The sequence below is a fragment of the Lolium perenne genome, chromosome 7, assembly GCF_019359855.2.
Source record: "Lolium perenne isolate Kyuss_39 chromosome 7, Kyuss_2.0, whole genome shotgun sequence".
NCBI classification, from domain to species: Eukaryota; Viridiplantae; Streptophyta; class Magnoliopsida; order Poales; family Poaceae; genus Lolium; species Lolium perenne.
This window is the reverse complement of record NC_067250.2, coordinates 237,962,498-237,985,168: the sequence shown is the minus strand read 5'-3', so window position 1 is coordinate 237,985,168 and position 22,671 is coordinate 237,962,498.

Here is a 22,671-nt window from a genome sequence, read left to right as displayed (position 1 = left end):
AGAATGTTGACTGATACGTCCAATTTGCATCACTATTTTATATCATAATTTGCTGTTATTCATTGATATATTTCATATTTGGACATAATACTTATGTTATTTCATCTATTTTGCATGTTTCATGATTATTGGAGGATCAAGCACCGGAGCCAGGATTCTGCTGGAAAAAGCACCATCAGAATGCAATATTTCGGAAGATCAACAGTTGACGGAAATTATACCAAAAATCCTATTTTTCCAGATGACGAAGACAGCCAGAAGGGGGAGCTGAGGGGACCCGAGGTGGGCCCACCCCATAGGCCGGCGCGGCCCAAGGGCTGGCCGCGCCGTCCTATGAGGAGGGGGGCCCACAGCCCCTCTCGCCTCCTTTTCTTCGCGTATGCCTTCGTCCCGAAAACCTAAGCTCCAGAGGGGACCTCACGAAGAGTTACAGCCGCCTCTGCGGGGCGGAGAACACCAGAGAGAAAAGAGCTCTCCGGCGGGTGATAACCCACCAGTATAGGGGATCGCGGCAGTCTTCGAGGGAAGTAAAACCAAAATTTATTGATTCGACACAAGGGGAGGTAAAGAATACTTATAAGCCTTAACAACTGAGTTGTCAATTTAGCTGCACCTGGAAAAGCACTAGTAACAGGGGTGATGTGAAAGTAGCAGTAATATGAGAGCAGTAGTAAAAGTAACACAGCAGCAGTAATAGCAATATGAGAGCAATGGCACCAGAAAATAGTTGATACTACTTCCAATGACATATAGAACAAGTATATAATGATGAGAGATGGACCGGGGTTCCCAGCGATCTACACTAGTGGTAACTCTCCAATAAGTGACAAGTGTTGGGTGAACAAATTACAGTTGGCCAATTGATAGGATTCAAAGCATTAAGACAGAACATCCAGATTATTAATTACGTAGGCATGTTTTCCATATATAGTCGTACGTGCTCGCAATGAGAAACTTGCACAACATCTTTTGTCCTACCAGCCGGTGGCAGCCGGGCCTCAAGGGAAACTACTGGATATTAAGGTACTCCTTTTAATAGAGTACCGGAGCAAAGCATTAACACTCCGTGAAAACATGTGTCCCTCACATCACCGCCATCCCCTCCGGTTGTCCCGATTCTTGTCACTTCGGGGCCTTTGGTTCCGGACAGTGACATGTGCATACAACTTGTAGATACAATCTAAGCAATAAGTATAGAGCTTAAATCTATGATCATGCCACTCGGGCCCTAGTGACAAGCATTAAGCATAACAAGATTGCAGCAACAATAACTTCACAAACTTTATAGATAGACTAATCATAATGTATCATCCATCGGATCCCAACAAACACAACACCGATTACATCAGATGAATCTCAATCATGTAAGGCAGCTCATGAGATCATTGTATTGAAGTACATGGAGGAGAGAATACCGACTAGCTACTGCTAGAACCCGTAGTCCATGGGGGAACTACTCACGGAGCATGATGGAGGCGGTGGCGTCGATGGAGATGGCTTCCGGGGGCACTTCCCCGTCCCGGCAGGGTGCCGGAACAGAGACTTCTGTCCCCCGAATTGGAGTTTCACGATGGCGGCGGCGCCCCTGGAGTCTTTCTGGAGTTTCGTCAATTGGTACTGCGTTTTTAGGTCGAAAGGGGTTTTATAGGTGAAGAGGCGGCACAGGAGGGCTGACAGGGTGGCCTCACCCTAGGCCGGCGCGGCCAGGGTCTGGCCCGCGCGGCCCTATGGTGTGGGGCCCCCCTGGTCTCCTCCGACTCTTCTTCGGTGTTCTGGAGCCTTCCGGGAAAAATAGGAGATTTGGCGTTGATTTCGTCCAATTCCGAGAATATTGCCCGAACAGCCTTTCTGGAACCAAAAACAGCAGAAAACAGGAACTAGCACTGTGGCATCTTGTTAATAGGTTAGTTCCGGAAAATGCATGAAATCATCATAAAGTGCAAGCAAAATATGTAAGTATTGTCATAAAACAAGCATGGAACGACAGAAATTATGGATACGTCGGGGACGTATCAGCATCCCCAAGCTTAGTTCCTGCTCGTCCCGAGCAGGTAAACGATAAAAAGAATAATTTCTGTAGTGACATGCTACTTACATAACCTTGATCATACTATTACAAAGCATATGAAATGAATGAAGTGACTCAAGGCAATGATCTATAGTTGCTAACAAATAGATAACATATAGCAAAACTTTTCATGAAGAGTACTTTCAAGACAAGCATCAAAAGTCTTGCACAAGAGTTAACTCATAAAGCAATAAATTCAAAGTAAAGGCATCAAAGCAACACAAAGGAAGATTTAAGTTTCAGCGGTTGCTTTCAACTTTCAACATGCATATCTCATGGATAATTGTCAACATAAAGTAGTATGATGAATGCAAATAAGCAAGTATGTAAGAATCAATGCACAGTTCACACAAGTGTTTGCTTCTTGAGATGGAGAGAAATAGGTGAACTGACTCAACATAAAAGTAAAAGAATGGTCCTTCTACGAGGGAAGCATCGATTGCTATATTTGTGCTAGAGCTTTGGTTTTTAAAACATATAGAGAGCATAAAATTAAAATTTTGAGAGGTGTTTGTTGTTGTCAACGAATGGTAGCGGGTACTCTAACCCCCTTGCCAGACAAACCTTCAAAGAGCGGCTCCCATTTTATTTTTATTTTTGGGTGGCACTCCTTCCAACCTTTCTTTCACAAACCATGGCTAACCGAATCCTCGGGTGCCTGCCAACAATCTCATACCATGAAGGAGTGCCTTTTTTTATTTTAGTTTTATTATGATGACACTCCTCCCCACCTTTGCTTTCTCAAGCCATGGCTAACCGAATCCTTCGGGTGCCGTCCAACAATCACATACCATGGAGGAGTGTCTATTTAGTTTAATTAATTTGGGACTGGGAATCCCATTGCCAGCTCTTTTTGCAAAATTATTGGATAAGCGGATGAAGCCACTAGTCCATTGGTGAAAGTTGCCCAACAAGATTGAAAGATAAACACCACATACTTCCTCATGAGCTATAAAACATTGACACAAATCAGAGGTAATAAATTTTGAATTGTTTAAAGGTAGCACTCAAGCAGTTTACTTTGGAATGGCAGGAAATACCACTTAGTAGGTAGGTATGGTGGACACATATGGCATAGGTTTTGGCTCAAGGTTTTGGATGCACGAGAAGCATTTCCTCTCAGTACAAGGCTTAGGCTAGCAAGGCTATTTGAAGCAAACACAAGTATAAACCGGTACAGCAAAACTTACATAAAAACATATTGCAAGCATTATAATACTCTACACTGTCTTCCTTGTTGCTCAAACACTTTTACCAGAAAATATCTAGACCTTAAGAGAGACCAATCATGCAAACCAATTTTAACAAGCTCTACAGTAGTTCTCCACTAATAGGTTTAAACTACATGAAAAAAACTTAATCATAATCTACTTGAGAGCTCAAAACAATTGCCAAGTGTCAAATTATTCAAGACAATATGAGGCATTTTCTGTTTCCAACCAAATAACCATAAGTATTGTAGCTTCCAACTTTTATCATTGAACATTAAAAGTAAAACGAAGAACAAGTGTTCATATGAAAAAGCGGAGCGTGTCTCTCTCCCAAACAAGGATTGCTAGGATCCGATCTTATTCAAACAAAACAAAACGAAAATAAACACACAGACGCTCCAAGTAAAGCACATATGATGTGACCGAATAAAAATATAGTTTCAATAGAAGAAACCTGATAAGTTGATGAAGAAGGGGATGCCTTGGGCATCCCCAAGCTTAGACGCTTGAGTCTTCTTGAAATATGCAGGGATGAACCACGGGGGCATCCCCAAGCTTAGACTTTTCACTCTTCTTGATCATATATCATCCTCCTCTCTTGACCCTTGAAAACTTCCTTCACACCAAACTTCTCATAAACTTCATTAGAGGGGTTAGTACTCAAAAAAATTGAATCCACCTTGGTCCTGTAGTGACACATTGCAAGAACTCAATCAAACATTAGCTACAGCTCTCCACGTGTAGAAAGCCTTGCTTAAAGTCCACAAGAGACAATGCAAAAAAAACAGAGACAGAATCTGCCAAAACAGAACAGCCAGTAAAGACGAATTTTTAATAAATACTTCCGTTGCTCAAATCAGAAAACTCAAAACTAATGAAAGTTGCGTACATATCTGAGGAACACGCACGTAAATTGGCATATTTTTCTGAGTTACCTACAGAGAAAACAGCCCAGATTCATGACAGATAGAAATCTGTTTCTGCGCAGAAATCCAAATCTAGTATCAACCTTCGATTAGAGGCTTCACTTGGCACAACAAAACACAAAACTAAGATAAGGAGAGGTTGTTACAGTAGTAAACAACTTCCAAAACACAAATATAAAACAAAGTACTGTAGCAAAATAACACATGGGTTATCTCCCAAGAAGTTCTTTCTTTACAGCCATTAAGATGGGCTCAGCAGTTTTAATGATGCACTCGCAAGAAATAGGAATTGAGGCAAAAGAGAGCATCAAAAAGCAAATTCAAAACACATTTAAGTCTCACCCACTTCCTATGCATAGGAATCTTGTGCACAAATAAATTCATGAAGAACAAAGTGACAAGCATAAGAAGATAAAACAAGAGTAACTTCAAAATTTTAAGCATATAGAGAGGTGTTTTAGTACCATGAAAATTTCTACAACCATATTTTCCTCTCTCATAATAATTTTCAGTAGCTTCATGAACAAACTCAACAATATAACTATCACATGCAGCATACTTTTCATGATCCACAAACTCATAATTTTTATCAATCTCAAGAATAGTGGAATTAAAACTTTCAAGCTTACTATTATTAATAATATAACAAGGTAGTTGATCAATCTCAAAAGATATGGGACACATAGATAAAGTCAAGAACTCTCCAATCCCATTTTCATTAGTAGCACAATTAATATTATCAAGTAACATAGGACCATCATCTAGAGCTTTATCATAAACATTTGCTAAGCAAAATTCTTTAGTACCATGCATTTCGTCATCAGGCACAAACAAAGCATTATCATAAGATTTATCAAAGTAGCATGGATTATCATATATAACAGTAGCATAATTATTTTCACAAGTTTTACTCATAGGTAGTATTTCAAGAGAATCCACAGGAACATAACATTCAACCTCTTCCGGTAAGCATAGAGGACAATCAAATAGTGTAAGAGATAAAGAGTTACTCTCATTAGAAGGTTGGCATGGGTAGCTAATCCATTCTTCCTCCTTTTGTTCGTCGCTCTCCTCTTCTTTTTCATCCAATGAGCTTTCAGGTTCATCAATTTCCTCCTCTTTTTCATCCAATGCGCTTTCAGGTTCATCAATTTCTTCTTCCACCGGTTCCTGCAAATTGTGAGTGCATTCTTGTGCATTAATGTGTCTCTCTTTATAATCAAGGATATAAGGATTCCTACTGTAGCATTCTATGCAAGAATTAAGGATAGTAGAGACATAATCTTTAAGGTCCTTACAAATAGCACAAGTTTCATAATTCTCAACCATGAAGGATTCTATCTCGGAGGCTCCCATAAATAAGACAAATTGTTCTACCTCTTCGAACCCATAATGAATATAGCAATTCCGATTATAGTTCTTAATTAAAAATTCCTCACTAAAGCCACATTGAAATTTAAGATGTTTAGTATCCTGTTGAGAGCAACATTTTATATCATGGCGTCTAAGCAAGATTCTAGCCATTGTATTCAATTTTTCTATCATAGCACTCATTATTTTACCAGTTCTTGATTCTCTATAATTATTATAACATTCTATGAGCTCCAAGTAGGTTGTAGGTTCTCCCATAACAGCAGTTTTTAATTTTTCGGTTTTTCAAATTTTTATGGATTTTCAGGTATATGAGGAAAATAAAACAAGACAAAAACAAACTAAGCAAAATAATACTAGACAGAATTAAACTAAGCACAAATAAACTAGACAAAAGAAAACTAAGCGAAACGAAATAAAAGAAAATAAAAACAGAGAGAGAGGTAGAGTGTACTCCCCAGGTGAACTTATGAGTAGAGCTATGCCTCCCCGGCAACGGCGCCAGAAAACAGTCTTGATAACCCACAAGTATAGGGGATCGCGGCAGTCTTCGAGGGAAGTAAAACCCAAATTTATTGATTCGACACAAGGGGAAGTAAAGAATACTTATAAGCCTTAACAACTGAGTTGTCAATTCAGCTGCACCTGGAAAAGCACTAGTAACAGGGGTGATGTGAAAGTAGCAGTAATATGAGAGCAGTAGTAAAAGTAACACAGCAGCAGTAATAGCAATATGAGAGCAATGGCACCAGAAAATAGTTGATACTACTTCCAATGACATATAGAACAAGTATATAATGATGAGAGATGGACCGGGGTTCCCAGCGATCTACACTAGTGGTAACTCTCCAATAAATGACAAGTGTTGGGTGAACAAATTACAGTTGGGCAATTGATAGGATTCAAAGCATTAAGACAGAACATCCAGATTATTAATTATGTAGGCATGTTTTCCATATATAGTCGTACGTGCTCGCAATGAGAAACTTGCACAACATCTTTTGTCCTACCAGCCGGTGGCAGCCGGGCCTCAAGGGAAACTACTGGATATTAAGGTACTCCTTTTAATAGAGTGCCGGAGCAAAGCATTAACACTCCGTGAAAACATGTGTCCCTCACATCACCGCCATCCCCTCCGGTTGTCCCGATTCTTGTCACTTCGGGGCCTTTGGTTCCGGACAGTGACATGTGCATACAACTTGTAGATACAATCTAAGCAATAAGTATAGAGCTTAAATCTATGATCATGCCACTCGGGCCCTAGTGACAAGCATTAAGCATAACAAGATTGCAGCAACAATAACTTCACAAACTTTATAGATAGACTAATCATAATGTATCATCCATCGGATCCCAACAAACACAACACCGATTACATCAGATGAATCTCAATCATGTAAGGCAGCTCATGAGATCATTGTATTGAAGTACATGGAGGAGAGAATACCGACTAGCTACTGCTAGAACCCGTAGTCCATGGGGGAACTACTCACGGAGCATGATGGAGGCGGTGGCGTCGATGGAGATGGCTTCCGGGGGCACTTCCCCATCCCGGCAGGGTGCCGGAACAGAGACTTCTGTCCCCCGAATTGGAGTTTCGCGATGGCGGCGGCGCCCCTGGAGTCTTTCTGGAGTTTCGTCAATTGGTACTGCGTTTTTAGGTCGAAAGGGGTTTTATAGGTGAAGAGGCGGCGCAGGAGGGCTGACAGGGTGGCCTCACCCTAGGCCGGCGCGGCCAGGGTCTGGCCCGCGCGGCCCTATGGTGTGGGGCCCCCCTGGCTCTCCTCCGACTCTTCTTCGGTGTTCTGGAGCCTTCCGGGAAAAATAGGAGATTTGGCGTTGATTTCGTCCAATTCCGAGAATATTGCCCGGACAGCCTTTCTGGAACCAAAATCAGCAGAAAACAGGAACTGGCACTGTGGCATCTTGTTAATAGGTTAGTTCCGGAAAATGCATGAAATCATCATAAAGTGCAAGCAAAACATGTAAGTATTGTCATAAAACAAGCATGGAACGACAGAAATTATGGATACGTCGGGGACGTATCAGCGGGCTGAGATCCGCCGGGGAAATTCCCTCCCGGAGGGGGAAATCGACGCCATCGTCACCGCCATCAAGTTGGACATCATCTCCATCACCATCATCATCATCTTCATCATCATCACCGCCGTCTCCACCGCTGCACATCATCACCGCTGTAGCAATGTGGGTTTGATCTTGATTGTTTGATAGGGGAAACTCTCCCGGTATTGATTTCTACTTGTTATTGATGCTATTGAGTGAAACCGTTGGACCAAGGTTTATGTTCAGATTGTTATTCATCATCATGTCCCCTCTGATCATGTTCCATATGATGTCTCATGAGTAGTTCGTTTAGTTCTTGAGGACATGGGTGAAGTCTAAATGTTAGTAGTGAAGTATGGTTGAGTAATATTCAATGTTATGATATTTAAGTTCTGGTGTTATTCTTCTAGTGGTGTCGTGTGAACGTCGACTACACGACACTTCACCTTTATGGGCCTAGGGGAATGCATCTTGTACTCGTTTGCCAATTGCGGGGTTGCCGGAGTGACAGAAACCTGAGCCCCCGTTGGTATATCGATGCAGGAGGGATAGCAGGATCTCAGAGTTTAAGGCTGTGATTAGATTTATCTTAATTACTTTCTTGTAGTTGCGGATGCTTGCAAGGGGTATAATCACAAGTATGTATTAGTCCTAGGAAGGGCGGTACATTAGCACAGGTTCACCCACACAACACTTATCAAAACAATGAAGATTAATTAGCCGTATGTAGCGAAAGCACTAGACTGAAATCCCGTGTGTCCTCGAGAACGTTTGGTCATTATAAGTAAACAAACCGGCTTGTCCTTTGTGCTAAAAAGGATTGGGCCACTCGCTGCAATTGTTACTCTCGCACTTTACTTACTCGTACTTTATTCACCTGTTACATCAAAACCCCCTGAATACTTGTCTGTGAGCATTTACAGTGAATCCTTCATCGAAACTGCTTGTCAACACCTTCTGCTCCTCGTTGGGATCGACATTCTTACTTATCGAAGATACTACGATACACCCCCTATACTTGTGGGTCATCAATACTATATTCTGGCCCAGTTGCCGGGGAGTGAAAAGCTATTGGTAAGTGGAATTGGTAAGGGAAACTTCTACTGTTTGTGCTGATTTTATTTCTGCCTGCTGCCATAATTCATTATGGAGAGATCTCCTTTTGAATGTTTATTTGGAAAATCTGCTACTACTGCAAAGGTAGTGGATGAGGCACCAGGAAAGGAAGAGATACCATACAAAATACCTATGAAAATTATTGAGCGTGTAGTGGATAACCGTTATACAGGGGATGGAACTGTCCACCCTGGAGATCATTTACTGTTCTTACATGAATTATGCGGTTTATTCAAGTGTGCAGGTATTGCTATGGATGAAGTGAGGAAGAAACTATTCTCTATATCGTTGTCTGGTAAAGCGGCGCATTGGTATAAATTACTGGATAATGGGGATTCTCTTGAATGGAATGATATTGTGCCCCGGTTTTATTCTAAGTTCTATCCTCCAAGTGAAATTCACAAGGATCGGAATCGCATATATAATTTTTGGCCTCATGATGGAGAGAGTATTGCCCAAGCTTGGGGGAGATTGAAGTCTTTAATGCTCAAATGCCCCATTCATGAGCTTCCTGGTAATATTATTATTGATAATTTCTATGCAAGACTTTCTTTTGAAGACAAGACCTTGCTGGATACTTCTTGTTCTGGATCATTCACGCGCAACAAAGAAGAGTTTAAAAGGGACCTTCTCAATCGGATCCAGGAAAATACTGAAGGATGGGAGAACGACAAAGATAGAGAATCAGGTATAAATTATGATTATAAATGCATTGAAGCTTTTATGGATACTGATAAATTTCGTAATATGAGTGCTACTTATGGTCTTGATTCTCAAGTTGCTGCAAATCTTTATAAAGCTTTTGCCTCTCATTATGAATTGCCTAAGAAGAATTTTGATAAGTATCATGAACCGTATAAAGATAAAATTGATTCATCTATTAATAAATGCATTGTAGTTGAAACTGTTGATCATGTTATTCCTGAAGCCTATATTGAAAAAACTCCTTTCCCTGCTAAAATGAAGGAGTACTCTGTTATAAATAGTGCAGTTCATAAAAGTGAAAAGAAACCTATAGAACCTGAAGAACAAATTAAAGTTGAACCTGCTGTTGCGATAGTTAAAGATCTTGTGACTGAAAATGTGGAGGATGGTCATATTATTTTCTGTGAAGATGCTTCCAATATTGTTTCACATCCTAATAAATCCAAACAAGCTAGTGTTCCTATGCTATCTGTTAGAATTGGTGATCATTGTTATTATGGTTTATGTGATATGGGTGCAAGTATTAGTGCTATTCCTTATGAGCTTTACACAGAGATTATGCATGAAATTGGTTCTTGTGAACTTGAAGATATTGATGTGGTTATTCAGCTGGCTAATAGAGAAACTATTTCTCCAATTGGTATTGTTCGAGATGTGGAAGTTCTATGTGGTAAGATTAAATATCCTGCTTACTTTTTGGTACTTGGTTCTGCTGCTAGTGAATATTGTCCTATCATTTTTGGTAGACCTTTTCTAAATACTTGTGGAGCTATTATAGATTGCAAGAAAGAGAAAATTTTGACTAAATTTGCTGGTGAATCTTATGAGTTTAACTTCTCTAAATTTATGAAAACTCCTTATAAAGCTGATTTGCCTAATAATGATTTTAAAGTTGAACAGTGTGCATCTATTGTTCTTGCTCCTAATAATCCCTTGCAGCAACATTTGGAGAATAGCGAGAGTGAAGTTTTTAGGAAAGAAAGAGATGAGCTTGATGAAATTTTTCTTCGCCAACCTATTCTTAAGCATGATTTACCGGTGGAAGATCTGGGTACAACACCGCCACCAAAGGAAGATCCTGTCTTTGATTTAAAATATTTGCCTGATAATCTTAAATATGCTCATATTGATGATAAGAAAATATATCCTGTTATTATTAGTTCTACGCTTTCAGAGTTTGAAGAAGAAAGGTTATTGGAAATACTAAAGAAGCACCGAGGAGATATTGGCTACACTCTTGATGACTTGAAGGGGATTTCTCCCTCTATTTGCCAACACGCCATTAATATGGAAGATGATGCGAAGCCTGTTGTTGAACCTCAGCGTCGTCTAATTCCTAAGATGAAGGATGTGGTAAGAAATGAGGTATTAAGACTTCTTGAAGCTGGTATTATATATCCTATTGCTAATAGTAGATGGGTTAGTCCTGTGCATTGTGTTCCTAAGAAAGGAGGAATGACTATTGTGCCTAATGATAATGATGAGCTCATACCTCAAAGAGTAGTTGTAGGGTATAGAATGTGCATTGATTATCGAAAAGTTAATAAGGTTACTAAGAAAGATCATTACCCTTTGCCTTTTATTGATCAAATGTTAGAAAGGTTATCTAAAAATACTCATTTTTGCTTTCTTGATGGTTATTCTGGGTTTTCACAAATTGCTGTTAAAACTAAGGATCAAGAGAAAACCACTTTCACTTGTCCCTATGGAACTTATGCTTATAGACGTATGCCTTTTGGTTTATGTAATGCTCCTGCCACTTTTCAAAGATGCATGTCTGCTATTTTTCATGGCTTTTGCGAGAGTATTGTAGAGGTATTCATGGATGATTTTTCTGTCTATGGGAATTCTTTTGATAATTGCTTGCGGAACCTTGATAAAGTTTTGCAGAGATGTGAAGAAACTAACCTTGTTCTTAATTGGGAGAAATGCCACTTTATGGTTAATGAAGGAATTGTATTGGGACATAAAATTTCCGAGAGAGGTATTGAAGTTGATAGAGCTAAAGTTGAAGCAATTGAGAAGATGCCCTATCCTAGGGATGTTAAAGGTATTCGTAGTGTTCTTGGTCATGCTGGGTTTTATAGGAGGTTTATTAAAGACTTTTCCAAGATTTCAAAACCTCTTACTAATCTTCTTCAAAAAGATGTACCTTTTGTTTTTGATGATGATTGTAAGGAAGCTTTTGAAACTCTAAAGAAAGCCTTAACAACTGCTCCTATAGTTGAACCTCCTGATTGGAATTTACCATTTGAAATAATGTGTGATGCTAGTGATTTTGCTGTAGGCGCTGTTCTTGGACAGCGAGTAGATAAAAAATTGAATGTTATTCATTATGGTAGTAAAACTCTTGATGCTGCTCAAAGAAATTATGCTACTACTGAAAAAGAATTGTTAGTTGTAGTCTTTGCTTATGATAAATTTAGATCTTATATTGTTGATTCAAAAGTTACTATACATACTGATCATGCTGCAATCAGATACCTTATGCAAAAGAAAGATGCTAAGCCAAGGCTTATTACATGGGTACTTCTGTTGCAAGAATTTGATTTACATATTGTAGATAGGAAAGGTGCTGATAATCCTGTTGCTGATAATTTGTCTAGATTGGAAAATATTGCTTATGATCCTGTTCCTGTTAATGATAGTTTTCCAAATGAACAATTGGCTGTAATAAAGGTGAGCTCGCGAGACAGTCCTTGGTATGCTGATTATGCTAACTTTATTGTTTCCAAGTACTTGCCTCCAACCTTTTCAGCTCAGCAAAGGAGGAAATTCTTTTATGACTTGAGGCATTATTTCTGGGATGACCCACACTTATATAAAGAAGGAGTGGATGGTATTCTGCAAAGATGTGTTCCCAAATATGAACAACAAGAGATATTGAGTAAATGTCATGGTAGTGCTTATGGAGGACATCACGTCGGAGATAGAACCGCGCAAAAGGTTCTACAATCAGGTTTTTATCGGCCAACTCTCTTCAAAGATGCAAGGAAGTTTATCTTACCCTGTGATGAATGTCAAAGGGTTGGTAATATCTCTAGACGCAATGAAATGCCTATGAATTATACTCTTGTTATTGAACCGTTCGATTGTTGGGGATTTGACTTCATGGGACCTTTTCCCTCTTCAGAAGGTAACACTCATATACTTGTTGCTGTTGATTATGTTACTAAATGGGTGGAAGCCATACCTACAAAAAGTGCTGATGGTGAGACCTCTTTAAGAATGCTTTTAGATATTATTTTTCCTAGATTTGGAGTTCCTAGATATATTATGACTGATGGAGGTTCTCATTTTATTCATGGTGGTTTTAGAAAAACTCTTGCTAAATATGGTATTAATCATAGAATTGCTTCCGCTTATCATCCTCAAACTAGTGGGCAAGTAGAATTATCAAATAGAGAAATTAAATCTATCTTGCAAAAGACTGTTAATAAAACTAGAAAGAATTGGGCTAGTAAATTGAAGGATGCACTATGGGCTTATAGAACTGCTTTTAAAAACCCCATGGGAATGTCACCTTATAAAATGGTTTATGGGAAAGCTTGTCATTTACCTTTAGAACTAGAGCACAAAGCTTATTGGGCTGTTAGAGAATTAAATAAAGAACCTAAACTTGCCGGTAATAAGAGGTTGCTACAATTGAGTTCTCTGGATGAATGGAGAAGTGAAGCTTATGAAAATGCTAAACTCTTTAAAGAGAAAGTTAAAAAATGGCATGATAGAAGGATTATCAAAAGAGAATTTAATATTGGGGATAAAGTCCTATTGTATCGGTCTCGTCTCAGATTCTTTGCAGGGAAATTACTCTCGAAATGGGAAGGACCATATGTTGTTGAGGAGGTGTATCGTTCAGGAGCAATTAAAATTAGCTCTCTCCAAGGCAATGCCACACAAGTGGTGAATGGACAAAGGCTCAAGCATTATATCTCAGGTGATTCTTATAATGTAGATGTTGATATTATTCGAGTGGAAACACCGGAAGCCTTCATCAAAGGACAAATTGACAGTCCGCCAGAACTCGACTTTGAATAGGTAACAGTACTGGTAATGAAAAGTTCGCAATTTACTTTTCGAACAATGTTTTTGCTGTTTTTGGAAAATATGAAAAATTACGAGATCGAAACGGAGTGGAGGAGATGCACGAGGGCGTGCCCTCATAGGCCGGCGCGGGCCCCAGCCAGGCCGCGCCGCCCTATGAGCTGGCCGCCTCGACGCCTCTTTCCGACTCCGGTTCGACCTGGTACTTTCCTTTTGTCGTGAAAATTTTTGCTATATAATCCCCCGGACCCCTGGATGTCCGTATATCGTTTTCTCGACGTGTTTTGTTTCGAGCTGTTTCTGCCAGGATTTGCTTCGGATCTAGAGCCATCATGTCTTCGTCGGAAACTCCGAAGGATAGCTCCTGCAAGGATGTTAACAACTTGTACATGGAGGAGCTGAGGATGCACCCCAAGGAGTTGCTGCTCGTTGAGGGAGAACTGCAGATCAAGGATGTCCAGGGTCCTAAAGGAGAAGGAAGCTTGGAAGACAGTATGGAGAAGCTAGAACAAGAGGTCTTCAAATACAAGAAGATGGCTGAGCGTGAGGTGGATATCTTCCACAAGATTGTGTCTGAACTCATTGCTGAACACGAGAAGGAAACTGCAAAGCTATGGGGCGACATCCTCTCACTTCACGACACCACCAACAAACTCCAAGCTCAACTCTATGACGTTCAGAATCAGAACTGTGAGTATGAAAACAGGTTTAAACACATAAGCCATGCTGCTAGTTTCAGGATTCCCGAGACCAAGATGTTGTTTGTTGATGGAGAGCCTCTTCCTTGGAAGTCTGATGACGGGAATTCATCACCACCATCGACGAAGGAGTAATTCATCATCGGTATTGGCATCCCCTTGGTTTGTTCCAAGCTTGGGGGAGTGCCGCGGTATCACATCATCACTATCTTTTACTTTTTATTGTCAAGTAGTGTCATATCATGAGTAGGGAAGTTATCATATAAGATGGGTTGCAGTTTGGAAGTATCTCTCCTTTAGCTAGTTGTCTATGTATCCCTTGGTGTGAGTTATCGTTATGGAATATTAATGAGAAGTCTTATCATTTACATATTGCACACCTTATTTTAGTTTGCAATCTCTATTATATGATCGATCTTGATTTTAGTATTGGTATCACTTTGGGAGCATTGAATAAATCTATTTGGTTTTGGCAAACTTAGCATTGGTCAATAGCAACAACACTTTGAGGTTTAAGTAGAAAAGAGAAATACATGTAGTTGTTTCATTGTCTTTCTTTCTTGTTAGCTCATAGCTTGTTATTCTGAAGTTAAAACTGTTTGTGCTTACAAGGAAGGTGCCTGATTATTTCTATCACATGTATATTTGTTTGTTTCCTTCAACTCTTATGCTTGCTAATTAACCTTGCTAGCCAAAGACCTGTACTGAGAGGGAATACTTCTCGTGCATCCAAACCTAAACCCAAACCTATGCCATTTGTGTCCACCATAACTACCTACTACATGGTATTTTCTGCCATTCCAAGTAAATACTTTGTGTGCTACCTTTAAATAATTCAAAATTTACTATCTCTTATTTGTGTCGATGTTTTATAGCTCATGAGGAAGTATGTGGTGTTTTATCTTTCAATCTTGTTGGGCAACTTTCACCAATGGACTAGTGGCTTCATCCGCTTATCCAATAATTTTGCAAAAAGAGCTGGCAATGGGATTCCCAGTCCCAAATTAATTAATCTAAATAGACACTCCTCCATGGTATGTGATTGATGGACGGCACCCGAAGGATTCAGTTAGCCATGGCTTGTGTAAGCAAAGGTTGGGGGAAGTGTCATCATAATAAAACTAAAATAAAAAGGCACTCCTTCATGGTATGAGATTGTTGGCAGGCACCCGAGGATTCGGTTAGCCATGGTTTGTGAAAGAAAGGTTGGAAGGAGTGCCACATAAAATAAAAATAAAATGGGAGCCGCTCTTTGAAGGTTTGTCTGGCAAGGGGGTTAGAGTACCCGCTACCAGTCGTTGACAACAACAAACACCTCTCAAAATATTACTTTTATTCTCTTTATATGATTTCAAAACTGAAAAAGCTCTAGCACATGATTTAATCCCTGCTTCCCTCTGCGAAGGGCCTGTCTTTTACTTTATGTTGAGTCAGTAAACCTATTTCCCTCCATCTTAAGCAAGCATTTGAGTTGTTGTGATCAAACCATTACATTGTGATTTGTTTCATCATGTCTTTTATTCTTCCTTGTTTAGTACAAATTTTATCTAAATGAATATAGCTTTGCAAGTTATCAATGATCATGAGGAGACTATTATGATTGAGTATGCAAGTTGTGCCATATAAACTTTAACATGAGAGCGCTGCTCAATAAGATAAGTACAATTTGTTAATTGTTCTCTGACCAAGAACGAAGTTTGCCATCACCAACTATGATTTCTTATGCACCTTTATTTGTGATTACCTTATACTTGTTTCAAGTTGAGTTATATGAGGAAGTTGTTTACTAGAATGTCTTGTGTGAATGAATATGATGCTTCTTGTCCGTATTTTATTTATCGACTCTTCACTCCATAAACATGTGGTCCTGTTTACCGAGTTCAGTTTCGCTTGGGGACAAGCGAAGTCTAAGCTTGGGGGGAGTTGATACGTCCAATTTGCATCACTATTTTATATCATAATTTGCTGTTATTCATTGATATATTTCATATTTGGACATAATACTTATGTTATTTCATCTATTTTGCATGTTTCATGATTATTGGAGGATCAAGCACCGGAGCCAGGATTCTGCTGGAAAAAGCACCGTCAGAATGCAATATTTCGGAAGATCAACAGTTGACGGAAATTATACGAAAAATCCTATTTTTCCAGATGATGAAGAGAGCCAGAAGGGGGAGCTGAGGGGACCCGAGGTGGGCCCACCCCATAGGCCGGTGCGGCCCAAGGGCTGGCCGCGCCGCCCTGTGAGGAGGGGGGCCCACAGCCCCTCTCGCCTCCTTTTCTTCGCGTATGCCTTCGTCCCGAAAACCTAAGCTCCAGAGGGGACCTCACGAAGAGTTACAGCCGCCTCTGCGGGGCGGAGAACACCAGAGAGAAAAGAGCTCTCCGGCGGGCTGAGATCCGCCGGGGAAATTCCCTCCCGGAGGGGGAAATCGACGCCATCGTCACCGCCATCAAGTTGGACATCATCTCCATCACCATCATCATCATCTTCATCATCATCACCGCCGTCTCCACCGCTGCACATCGTCACCGCTGTAGCAATTTGGGTTTGATCTTGATTGTTTGATAGGGGAAACTCTCCCGGTATTGATTTCTACTTGTTATTGATGCTATTGAGTGAAACCGTTGGACCAAGGTTTATGTTCAGATTGTTATTCATCATCATATCACCTCTGATCATGTTCCATATGATGTCTCGTGAGTAGTTCGTTTAGTTCTTGAGGACATGGGTGAAGTCTAAATGTTAGTAGTGAAGTATGGTTGAGTAATATTCAATGTTATGATATTTAAGTTGTGGTGTTATTCTTCTAGTGGTGTCGTGTGAACGTCGACTACACGACACTTCACCTTTATGGGCCTAGGGGAATGCATCTTGTACTCGTTTGCCAATTGCGGGGTTGCCGGAGTGACAGAAACACAGGCCCCGTTGGTATATCGATGCAGGAGGGATAGCAGGATCTCAGAGTTTAAGGCTGTGATTAGATTTATCTTAATTACTTTCTTGTAGTTGCGGATGCTTGCAAGGGGTATAATCACAAGTATGTATTAGTCCTAGGAAGGGCGGTACATTAGCACAGGTTCACCCACACAACACTTATCAAAACAATGAAGATTAATTAGCCGTATGTAGCGAAAGCACTAAACTGAAATCCCGTGTGTCCTCGAGAACGTTTGGTCATTATAAGTAAACAAACCGGCTTGTCCTTTGTGCTAAAAAGGATTGGGCCACTCGCTGCAATTGTTACTCTCGCACTTTACTTACTCGTACTTTATTCACCTGTTACATCAAAACCCCCTGAATACTTGTCTGTGAGCATTTACAGTGAATCCTTCATCGAAACTGCTTGTCAACACCTTCTGCTCCTCGTTGGGATCGACATTCTTACTTATCGACGATACTACGATACACCCCCTATACTTGTGGGTCATCATTGACGCATTCCAAACCTGGCATGATCGCCTAGGCCATCCCGGCATCGGGATGATGAAGAAGATTACTAGCAATTCCATTGGTCACAATTTGCATGAGTCCAAATTTCCTCAGTCATCCGATTTTGTGTGCACGTCATGTGCCACGAGAAAGCTTATTCTGAGGCCTTCGCACCTCAAGATACAAGCTGAACCACTTCAATTTCTTGAACGAATTCAAGGAGACATTTGTGGTCCCATCCAACCATTTTCTGGACCGTTTAGGTATTTCATGGTTCTAATTGATGCATCTACACGATGGTCACATGTGTGCCTTCTTTCCACACGGAATCATGAATTTGCCAAGATAATGAGGGAAGTAATTAAGTTACAGGCCCATTATCCAGAAAGTTGAATTAAATCAATTCGCATGGACAATGCTGCAGAATTCTCCTCACGTGCTTTCAATGACTATTGCATGGCCCTGGGGGTTGAAGTTCAGCACTCTGTTCCATATGTCCATACTCAAAATGGTTTGGCCGAGTCCCTTAATAAGAGGATCAAACTCATTGCAAGACCTTTGTTAATGAATTGTAGCTTGCCAACCTCGTGTTGGGGTCACGCGGTTTTACACGCTGCTGACTTAATCCAATTGCGACCTACTGCATATCACAGTACTTCCCCTCTGCAATTAGTACGTGGAAATCCACCTAGCATTTCCCATCTGCGTAAGTTCGGATGTGCTACATACATCCCGATCTCACCACCTCAGCGGACATCCATGGGCCACACGGAAAACTGGGGATCTATGTGGGGTACAAATCGCCGTCGATTATTAAGTACCTGGAACCTCTTACTGGGGACCTATTCACAGTCCGTCACGTTGATTGCATATTTGACGAGGAACACTTTCCGGCATTAGGGGGAGATTTCAAGTACCAGAAAGAATGCCCGGAAATTGATTGGAATGCTATCGCTATTTCAGCCTCTGATCCACGTACCCAAGAGACCGAACTACAAGTTCGGTAAATCATAAATTTGCAACATCTTGCAAATAATCTGCCAGATTCATTTACTGATTTAAAAGGTGTCACAAAATCCTTGAATCCGGCCAGAAATGCGCCCGAAAGAGTGGAGGTACCAACTAAAACCACTCAACTACCCGTTCCCAAAAAGAGGGGGAGTAGTACGGCCTCTGACCAGGATCCTGCTTCTCGCAAGCAGCAAAGGAGAGTGAGGAGAAAATCCTCAAAGTCAGTAAATGCAAGTCAACTAAACGTTGACACACACCTTATGGGTAGTATACACCCAGTGGAAGGGCAACCTCCACAACCCAGCTCTAGCTTGCACACACTGGCTGGGACATCGGAACACCTAGACTCACGCGTATTGGGAAATCACGAAGAGTTATCAACGGTGCACGAGATATCCATCAACTATATCGATTCTGGGGAATCATTCAACCGTAAGTCTACGATTGTCGACACTTATTTTTCTGCTACAATTGCAAATACCCTTCTTAATGATCATGATCCAAGGACTATCGTTGAGTGTGAAAAACGCTCCGACTGGCCTCAATGGAAGGATGCAATACAAGCAGAATTAGCCTCGCTTAATAAAAGGAAGGTATTCACAGAAGCAATACCTACACCTCCCAGTGTTTTCCCTGTGGGATTCAAATGGGTTTTCCTCCGCAAACGGAATGAGAACAATGAGGTGGTGAGATACAAAGCAAGGCTCATATCACAGGGTTTCACGCAGAGACCCGGCATTGATTTCAATGAGACATATTCTCCAGTTATGAGTGGTATCACTTTCCGATATCTAATATCTTTGGCAGTGCAAAATCGTCTATCTATGCAGTTGATGGACGTCATGACCGCATATCTTTACAGTTCACTAGATTCGGACATGAAGGTTCCAGATGGAATCTCTGTCCCAGATGCAAGCGCAAAACGCAACATGTACTGTGTAAAACTGAACAAGTCTCTATACGGCTTGAAACAGTCGGGACGGATGTGGTACAACCGACTTAGTGAGTTCCTTCTTCGCAAGGGTTACTCCAACAGTGATGACTGCCCATGTGTTTTCATCAAGAAGTCATCTTCAGGATTTTGCATCATTTCAGTGTACGTCGATGATCTCAACATCATTGGCAACACACAAGATATTGATGAAGCACGCAGTCATCTAAAGACAGAATTTGAGATGAAGGATTTGGGTCAAACCAAATTTTTCTTGGGTCTCCAACTCGAGCACCTTCCCTCAGGAATAATGGTACACCAAGCTTCCTATATCCAGAAAATATTGGAGAAATTCAATATGGACAAATCCTATCCGTCTAAAACTCCCATGCTGGTTCGATCTCTAGACGTAGAGAAAGATCCGTTCAGGCCGAGGGATGATGGAGAAGAGATGTTGGGACCCGAGGTTCCATATCTCAGTGCCATTGGAGCGCTTATGTATCTTGAAAATTGTACGAGACCTGACCTCGCATTTGCAGTGAATCTACTTGCTAGACACGGCGCAGCTCCTACCAAACGCCATTGGTCGGGAGTAAAGAATGTCTTTAGATATCTCCAAGGCACAAAGGATCTTGGCCTATTTTTCAGTTTCAGAGAAATCTGGACACCAATATGATTGGATACACAGATTCTGGTTATTTATCTGATCCCCATAATGCCAGATCACAAACCGGCTTTGTGTTCCTACATGGTGGAACTGCAATATCATGGAAGTCTTCGAAACAGACTCTAGTTGCAACATCCACCAATCATTCTGAAATAATCGCATTATATGATGCATCACGTGAATGTGTGTGGCTTCGCAGGATGATAAACCACATACAACAATCATGTGGAATTGGTTCTATCGAATCACCTACCATTATCTACGAAGATAATGCAGCTTGTGTTGCGCAGATGCAAACAGGATACGTCAAGAGCAATATCACTAAGCATATTGCCCCTAAGTTGTTTTATCCCCATGAACTCCAAAAGAGTGGGGAAATAAACATCTTGCAAGTCAAATCATACGATAACCTCGCTATCTATTCACAAAGTCTCTACCAACTTCAACGTTCCAGAAATATATTCATGGAATTGGTATGCGACGACTCCGAAATTTGCAAGATTCAGGGGGAGTATCTTCCTGAATTACTCCTGTTCAAAGCATCATATTATACTCTTTTTCCCTTAGTGAGTTTACTTTACAGGTTCTCATAAAGGTTTTTAATGAGGTAATATCAACATAAGCATATTTTCTGTTTTCCCCACCGGGGTTTTTAGGAAAGTATACACGACATATTTATTGCCCTCTAAATTCTATGGATATACTTCATATCGAGTTAACGGAGGCAATAATCATTATATGTTGGATCATTTTCTCCTTATTTTCCCACAGGGTTTGAATGAGTTTTACCAGCATATCCTACACTACTTCTCATATTTTTCCCACGGGGTTTTTGGAGAAGATTATTCCAAGGATGTTCAATCGCAAGTACAAGGAAGGATTAGGGGGAGTGTTAGGATTTAATTAGTTCAATAATTAAAGGTATAATCCTCCCTATGTAATATCTTGTGCGGTTGCTTCGGCAACCGTCACGGCTCTCCCACGATGTAGAAACCGTTCCCGATGGTTGATCCCGAAACGCCGCCTCCTGATATGTCGGTTTGTAAGGCGACATTTCTGTTGAAATATTGGGCCTACACTTAGTGGCCCAAATTAGATTTCAGTTTTTCCTATAAATCTCAAAGCCCACATAGTGGCAGCCTTGTGAGTTTGAGCCCAAGTTGGTGGCAGCTCACTCGGGAGTGGCAAGAGGTGGGAAGTTTAGTCCCACATGGAAAGTTGGGAGGAAGTTAGACCACCTTATAAGGTGGGTTGTTCCACCACTAGTAAGTGAGTGAGAATAGGAGTGCTACACGCGCGCGCTCCTCCTCCTCCTCGCTCGCTCGTCTCGACACGACACGACACGTCACGACGCGCGCGCCGCGCTCGTGGTGAGTGGATTGAGCCTCGAGCCGAGACTTTCCTTACTTTTTGCAGCTCAGGAAAACGAACAGAGTCCTAGACGGACGCGTCGCAGTTAGTCGGTTCGGGTCGCTCCCGGATCGTGGGCTATCTGTAACCGACTCGAAACGTTCGTGCGACATGGGTGTGGCCCACGTTGCCTAGGGTTTCCCGAGCCTATATATTCTCTTGCCCGGCTACCGCAGAAATATACTGAATACACGAGTTAGAGTTTCCACCTCTCTCTGCTTGCGCCGCCATCGTAGCCTACTCCATCCCGCTCGCCGACGTGCATCGGCGAACGGGAGAGCAGGTCTCCGGAACCACTCGTCCTTGCGATCCTGTACGGGAGAGGGCGGGTGGGTTTTGGGAAGCGCTCTGCGCGACTGCTCAAGCTCTTCATCACGGGTCGCCTTCCGTCTAAGTCGGGCGGTGCTGCCTACCGTCGTCTTCAACGCCGTCTACTTCGACCCATCGTCCCCGTCGTCAACAACGTTGTCATCAACAACGTTACTGCCGCGACATCATCTGCTACACCTCCACCGCCACCTCCACCAGATCGGTACATGCGACATATCTCGATCTGCTTAGCGATGGATGCTGTGCTGTTTGCTCTGCTACTGTTCATGTTGATCACTGCATCTAGTATGTTCGAGTTTCACATGTTAGTAGTAACTGTCGTCATGCTTAATATTCTGGAATTAATCATAGAAATTGTGCCTAATTATCCAACAATCCAAAAACCTAATTGTAGGCAATTTCCTGAGTTAACAATGGCTGGTTTTTCCGATGCACTGAGGCCGGATAAGTTTACCGGTGTGCACTTTAAGAGGTGGCAGTATAAGGCCATGCTCTGGCTTACTCATCTGAAAGTGTTCGAAGTTACTGATGGTTTACCTGAAGGAACTATATCTGACCAAGATCAGAACAAGTTCAAGGAAAACAATACTCTCTTCGTCGGATGCGTTCTGAGTATTCTTGCTGATCGTCTGTGTGATGTGTACATGCACATAACAGATGGTAAAGAGCTCCGGGAGGCACTG